We start from the raw sequence: 7,751 nt of genomic DNA, 5'->3' as shown, positions 1-7,751 counted from the left end.
TGAACCCACCCTTTTCTGGTCCTACCTTCTCTGGTACAGCTGAAAGGAAAGAAAAAAATAGCCTTTCATTTGCAAAGCACTTCTGCTAGGAGGTTCTATATCTACTTAATGATTTTTCCATGAATTAGAATTGAGATCCTTGTGTGTACAAAGAAACCCACAGTGCTCGTATAATTTATTTCTTATTACTATTTATGTGTGTATTTCATAATTACGATTCAAATTTTCACATAGTGAAACACTTCCTTTAAAGGAGAGTGCTTTATACAGTTGGCTTCCTGCTATAATCAAGGTCTTTTCTAACCTGGTATCTGAAGGTTATGCTTCAGTGAATAATTCAGTAGGTTACTGAAACTGTGGCAGCAAAGAAAGCACTAATCTTAGATTGAAGCTGTAAAGGATATTAAGGAACAATTGCAAAAAGTGACACATTTAATAGAGAAAGATTACTCTGCGCTACATCTATTTAATTTGAATTGAATAAATTTTGCAATCATTTTATACGATGCAGTTTGCACATTATGTGGAAATTCACAGTGTCATTGAAGACTACAGTGAATAATATCGCTTTCTACGAGCATTTCATTTTGTTGTTTGTGAGGTCCCTTTTTCTTGTAAAATAAGTTTTTCTAGAAACGGGTCCGGGAATTCATTCATCTGATGTTTTTTTTTTTTTTTTTAAATGGCCCGTCGGGAAGTGGAATTTGAAAAGGTACAGTGTGAAAAGAAAAAAAAGCCAAGTACCATTCAAAGTATTCAGACCAGCTCATAACTGAATTCCTCCTGGGCTGAGAGGGAATCAGTCCATATACCTTCTCAATCTTTCAAGGGAAATTTAGTTGATCTAGAGGAGACAGTCAGGAATTATGAGTAAATGCATGTGTGAAAAATGATGGGGCACAATCTTTGCCCTTAATCTCCTGCAGAAAGGCAGGATGGTCCCTATCCTGACAGCCATCATTAATTTTAAAACTGTACTTACGTTACTGAGAAGTAAAAGGAAGGTTTTTTTTGTTTTCTCCAAATCAAAAATCTAAGAGACCCGCTATTTTTCACACTATAATTGTAAACGGAATTACAGAAGACAACATTTCGTGACGTGGAAATGCATTTCACAAAATGTGTGGGCTGTGCTTTTGCTTCAAAATCCCCAGTGTGAAAATAAACCATTGCACTTGAAAGACAAATAGAAATGTTGACAGAGTGAATGCGTAAGTATTGTTAACGGGTCTGCACATGTGTTTATAGCATTTAGGCTAATTAACCACTGACTGCAACCTGCGGCCTCAGTAGTAACAGAAACAAAGGCAGGAAAAGCACATTAGAATTAGGATCTAATATAAAAAAACAAATCTCATTATAAACCCAACACAACCACAAACTACAGGCTGAGGAACAAGGAAGCTGCACCTAATTTCAGATGCCTTATCCTTATTTATTAGTCCACAATTTAAATATATTTCTTTCACACTTCTGTATGAAATTACACACAGTACTCATATAATCAATTAGCATGTAAATGCAATCTTTAGGGTTTCGGGTTCATGTTATGTTTTAGTATATTCTGGTTTTTGCTTACATGGATTTTCAGTGTTATGTTTGGTCACAAATCCTGTACTGATGTGCAATAAAGATTTATTTGACTACATTTTACACCAGTACATCACTGGGCTCTAAATATTCCATTGTAATTAGTGAGCAGGTAGGGTTGTGGAACACTTGAGGAGCACTGTCAGAACTGGGTGGATCTATAGTAAGAATCTGTATAAATTCAAATCATTCATAAGACATGGTGGCCATTAATGCAAGAACTCTGAAATACCCAAGTTCTCCTGTTTGCTAGAGGTATGATAGAAGGGGGTCTGTCTGTGAGAGAACGTGTGCAGGGAAGGTGTTCTACAACCAGCAGACTAGTCCAGAAAACTAGGAAAGTAGATTTGGGAGGAATGAGTCAAGTCCTGCAGGACAGAGGGTCATCATACCAGCCCAGGAACATTTCAGCCATCTGCAGGAGACCTCACAGTGAGCCTTATGATCAGTTTCAAGCTGCCCAAACCAACCAGTATAGTAGTGGTAGTGTGACGATGTGGAAGGGAACCTCTTTTTACGCAAGAGCTCTGTTTGTGAAGTTTGAGATTGAGGCAATCTTTTTGTTCAGCAAATACATTGACCAAGCCCTTAAGCTGAAAGTTTTTTCTGTTCCTACAATCCATGTTTCTCGTGGCAACCAAAGACCTCACAGAGTGGCATTACAATGTCATAACATTGAGAAAACAAAGTCAAGGTCTAATCTTCTGTCAGCAAGCTGACTTTTTCTCTCAGCCCGAGAGTAATAGTTCAGGGATTCCCAGCCCTGGGCCTGGTGGCTCATGCACCAGTTAGTTTAAGTTGCAGTCAGACTCTCAGTTACAGCATTTGACCCTCAGAAATAGGATAAATTTGAACTGTTTGATTCTTTTTGGCTGTTAAGCTTGTTGAAAGTTGCATTGTAACTCGCATGTTTCATTAGCAGCATAAAATTCCAAACTTTTGTGTAGAAATAAAAAACTTGCGGCTTTTCCAGTCAAGCAGCTTCAATTAAGCAATTAAGCAATGAAGCCCAGCTGGAATTAGAGCCAGGTGTGAGGCTCCCCAGGACCAGGAGTGGGAGCCCCTGCGCCAGAGTAACTGTGGGCTCGACTCTCCCAGACCTCCATCTAGAGAGGAGCCTGAGCGGCCAGCCTTCCCAGCTGACGAGCCTGAGCTGCTGTCTTCGTCCTGGAGGCTGTGATGTAACGCCTTCTGTGTTGACCCACCTCCTGCAATGCAGCAGTATAAACACATTGTAGGCGAAAGAGTGCACATACTGTTAGCCACTATATATATATAGTTAGAGTAACATCTGGCTTTGTGTAGTGATAAACCTCTTTATATGCAGTTAGAAAATAAATACATACTGTAGCTTCTTTAAAGACTTTTTACCATACATGTCTATAGCGTAAATATCATATTATTCTATACCATTTTCCTAAACTTCCATTTGGTCGTCTACATCTTTTTTTCATAAACCTGCAGCTATAAAAGTGGAATGTCGGGGCGAAACACAGTGAGCTGCGATTAAGGCACACACACACAGCACAGCTTCCTGTTCGCTGCAAAATTAACAGGAAACAATTAAAAAATACATCTTCCTTTCTGTCTAAATAAAATTACTTACAACTTCCCCCAGATGGCACAAAATAGCAAAAAGTCTGTTTTATGAAATAGTTTAGAAGCATATGAAGAACAGAAAACAATTTACTAGTAAGACTTCTAATGCAAATATTAAATTTCAGATTTTATGTAGTACCTTCAACATTTGACACTAATAGCACAACGGTTAAACTGAAGTGAAATTAGAAGGTAACAATTTTTAATCATCAGGGAAACAGCAGAGGAAAAGTTTCACAGCCTCCATTATTAACAGTATCACCTTCCTGGATTAAATATGTGGATATTAGAATAATATTGCACATCCTTAGAATAATACTGACCCACTGCATGAAAAAGAAACTTGTCTCAGCCACCAGGTCCGCCCCTTCACGGCGCTGTGGAGATACAATCTAAATTCATTTCTGAGCGGTGGAAAAAAACACAGCTGAAGGTGACAGGCTCTTTGAGTGGACTAAAGCCTGATAAAAGAAGAAATATAGAAGCTGAAGCAAATTCCACGGACAAGAAAATTCCTAAATGTGGAAAAGAAAACCAAATTCAACATATTTCTCCTACTTTTTTTAAAAAATTGGCTTAACACAAAACTATGCACCAAGGTATATATCCTTTACACAGTTTCCACACAGTTTAACAGCATTTCATGTATATCTCCCTATGGCTATTGTCAGCTTTGAGAGACACCTCTTGCAATGTACCCATACATTCCTTATCACTGCTACAACATCAGTCAAAGAAAATATCACAGCATTTATCATTTACTATGCTGTGCATTGTCATTTATTTTTCTGCTCAACAAACATTGCTTCTTAAGAAACTTTAAGGTAGGTGTGCACAGGATGTTTTGTGGAGTTTCAGTTTGTTTTCATTAAATTTAATCTTGTCAGATCTGGTATCCAAAAATTACATTTCAATTAGTGAGCAGGTAGGGTTGCTGTACCTTTACATACTTTCACAAACTTTTATGAGGTTTCCATGCTTATTTCTCCATTAGATGGATTAGAAAACAACACTCACTTCGAAATGCCTGAAATTCTTTTAACATCTGACAGATTACTCAAACGTAGTGACTGTAAATTTATATAGGCTAAATTTAATTCAGAAGTAGTTAAATTAATGATTAATTGATTATGAAATCTGTGTTTCAATTATTAATTTACACATTAGTATCCCAGCTTTATTTTTCGGTCCATCCACAGTAGAAACACGGAAAATGTCAAGATGACAAAACCTTTCCACTATATCCCCCTCCTACATATAGGGAAAAATGAGGAATGAAAAGGATGATTTTTTCATAGCAATAGATCCAATAATGCCATAACTGGAAATAATGAAAAAAATGCATTCACAGTGCAATGCGTTTAACATAACGATGGAATATGGTACAGTCTGAATGTTCTGTTTCCTCCATGAGAATCCTTCGTGTTTGAGGACAGAACAGACACATGCTGACATCTGCTGGCTCACAGAGCAGGAGGCGCCTCTCCGTTCCAAAGCGAGCAGAGCTGCGTTCCTCTCCTTGCCTCAACGCGGAGGACGGAGCTGAACTTTCTGGCCTGAACGTGATGTCTTGCAGAGAAGAGGGTGCAGGTCAAGCAAAATACAACACATTACCTAACCAAGATCATGTCCTTTAACCAGTTTTCAATCCATAAAGACTGCTTTGTGTGTGCTTTAATCTGGGAGCATTTTAAAAACCTTCTCCATAATTGGAATTCTGTAGTATAAGAGGCTGTGTGTCTTTTCATTTATAACAAAGCACCAAAAAGGAAACAATTATTTTAGCCAGTCTAGACTGTATACTAGAAGCTAGCCAGGGTATAATGTGGTTTGTCACATGAAGCTAAGTGCTTCAGAAATAAAATCTGTGCCTTGAATGATTAAGTATCCCCTTTTACATGAATAAAGTAATATACTGAATTGCTGTTTCCTTCATTAAATATCTCTGTATATATTTCTGCTTATCATCTGTCTTTCTCAAGGGACATGACCTCAAATTGATCATCGCAAGTAGAGGGACATTTCAAGAGGAAAAGGGAAAATATAGACCATTATTAAACAGTACAGTACTGTGATTGCTCGAGAGTATAGGAGTCACATGCGAACTGGTAAATATTGTATTGTTCTCAGACTGAATGAAACATAAAACCAAACCCAATTTTGGACAGGAAAATGTTCCCAAAATGGTTTTGGCTAAATTATCTTTAAAGTTTATTGTTTATACCAAAGACCTACCTGTCTTAAACTGGCACATTATATACCTCCTGATGAAGTGCTGAGGGTTTCAAAACACATCGATATTAAACCGAATGTACTGTATGTCTCCTTTGACAAAGGAAACCATTAGCAATAATTTTTTGCCATAACTTTGTTCCCCAAAATTCAGAGGAAATATCCTTACTCTGTCCTTAGAGTAGTTTTCTCACATGTCTGAAATGGTTACTGTTCTCATCCTAATCCCATTGTTAAAACAAAGTTTATGTCAACCTTGGCATCAGCTGAAGTGCCCGAAGTGCCTTTTTACTGCCATTAGTCCATCACCGTTCTCTGTAAACATTCATCCGTATTAGTTGGCTCTCAGACTATGTGAACATGCAGAATGAACTATTTACAATTGTATCCCAGACCCAAGAAAACACCCAAAATGTGAAATTCCTAAAAACAAACAAAATACCACGGTCAGTGTAAAGACGAATGGTGACAATCACAAGCATTCCACCCCAAACGGCTGCAAGTAACCCATTGCTTCAAGATGTATTTTTCTTCATTTAAAAAAGAAGACTGTAGCTTTATTGTAAACTCAGAAAATCCTCTCCAAAGTATGTTGTCTTTAATATACAGTATATTAGTTCAATTAAATTGTTCTGTACTGATGCATTCTGCTAACTGAATACGCACACACATAAAACCTTGCTTTAAAATAAATGTTGCTTCCCGTACGAAAACAGAAGGATTGATATTTAAATGCTGTGTACACGATGAGACAGATTTGGTTAAATCCATCTAAGTCTGAACAACAACAAAAACTACCATGTGTAGGAAAGAGATATTACTTATAGGGAATAAATTAAGTACTATGATTGAAAACAACACTCGCAGTAATTGATTTTAGCTGAAACAATGGGTCTCTGTAGAGTAAACAAAATGCTTAGTTATGACCTACAGCAAGTTCTGGTTAAAAGATTTTTCTTTTTATAATAAATAATAGATTACAAGAGAACCAGGAGTACTAAAGAGGCCATGCACAATTGATTTACCTCATTGTTAGGTACTGATTGCATTCAGATTCAGTTTGTGTCCTCTCCACGTTTCTGCTGTAACTCCATTCCTAGGCCACTGACAGTAAAGAAACTCTTTGCAAGCAAGCCTCAGAACGTATACACACCTGCCTGACTCGTGCACGGGCAAGGTTTTATATCACTGGTATTTAAAGAGGAAACGGAAAAAAAGCATTAATAAAGCCAAAAAATATTTGTAAAAAATAACTCAAAATGAAAATCAGAAGTCAGTGGCGGCCAAGGAGTTCTTGGCTAATAAAGCAGTGAAGGGAAATATCGCGCGTTGCTAACCTTTCAGCAAGTGCATGTATTTCATGACACCCTTCGCACAGTCCTTCTCCTTGTCATTGGAGCATCATGCACATCACAGCTTGAGTTAATACACATAGCAACACAGAATACTGAACGACTACATTGTACAGTAGCTAATTATTCAAACAGTGGCCAGAGAAAACCAAGTGAAAAAAAGATTCTAGATTTTTGTGCCAGGCTAAGGTTTCATTAGAAGTAGTTCAGGTGGGGAGCTGCGTCAGCATGCGTAGGCTGCAAAGGAACAAGTAAAGGTTTATTCCTGCTGAATAGAGAAGAAAAGAAACACAATGTTTTGGCTGTGGAACCTTCTCCAGGTGTCACACTCTTTTCTTCTCTTTTCAGCATGGAATAAACCTTTACTTGTTCCTAAGGTTTCATTAGATGCAATGAAAATCTTAGAGCTCTGTTGTTTAATAAGAAAGACCAAAGTGGAAATAAAACTTTAGAAAAGCTTTCTCTACTCTACTGTCCATAATATAACACCTTTATTAAGCCTGAACAACTCTTAGCTCTTTTATATACAGGTAGTAATCACACACCTGAGAGAGAGAGAGGACTCTCCAGCTGAAGTGTCTTCGATTTAACCTGGTTCCTTTGCAGCTCAGACGCTGACACAGCCCCCTGCTCCCACCTTTTCAAAGTTACTTCGTCAGCAACTGCGACAAGGTTTCAAATGGAAGCAAGCATTATTATGGAAAAGTAGCAAATAAGCAGTTTCTGCAGTGGCTTTATAAATCCATGGCCACACTTACAGAGCATCTCTGAGACCTATCACATTTGTGGAAGCACAACTGGTCCAATCAATCACGCAGTGATGATTTGAGTACCATTCAGGGTTAAATCTCATTCTGGAACTCCATTTGGACAGCCACCATATCAGGGTGGCACTACCCTTATAATGTCATGCGTATGCCTTCCTCTAAAATGTCCTCACACTGTAAGTCCACACAGCATCTACAGCAGACTTTACAT

General features: G+C 37.9%; 1 long non-coding RNA gene across 1 annotated transcript; it reads right to left on the bottom strand.

The window, feature by feature from the left end:
• Nucleotides 1–1,389: 1,389 nt before the first annotated feature.
• Nucleotides 1,390–3,628, bottom strand: LOC148657664 (uncharacterized). The gene is made up of 2 exons (XR_015941103.1): nt 3,513–3,628; nt 1,390–2,798 (listed from the first exon to the last, which is right to left on the bottom strand). It is a non-coding gene; the product is annotated as an uncharacterized LOC148657664 (long non-coding RNA).
• Nucleotides 3,629–7,751: the final 4,123 nt, after the last annotated feature.

This window comes from Lepisosteus platostomus, chromosome 8 (genome assembly GCF_059453375.1).
Source record: "Lepisosteus platostomus isolate fLepPlt1 chromosome 8, fLepPlt1.hap1, whole genome shotgun sequence".
Classification (NCBI taxonomy): Eukaryota; Metazoa; Chordata; class Actinopteri; order Semionotiformes; family Lepisosteidae; genus Lepisosteus; species Lepisosteus platostomus.
This window is presented reverse-complemented; position numbering and strand designations above follow the sequence as displayed.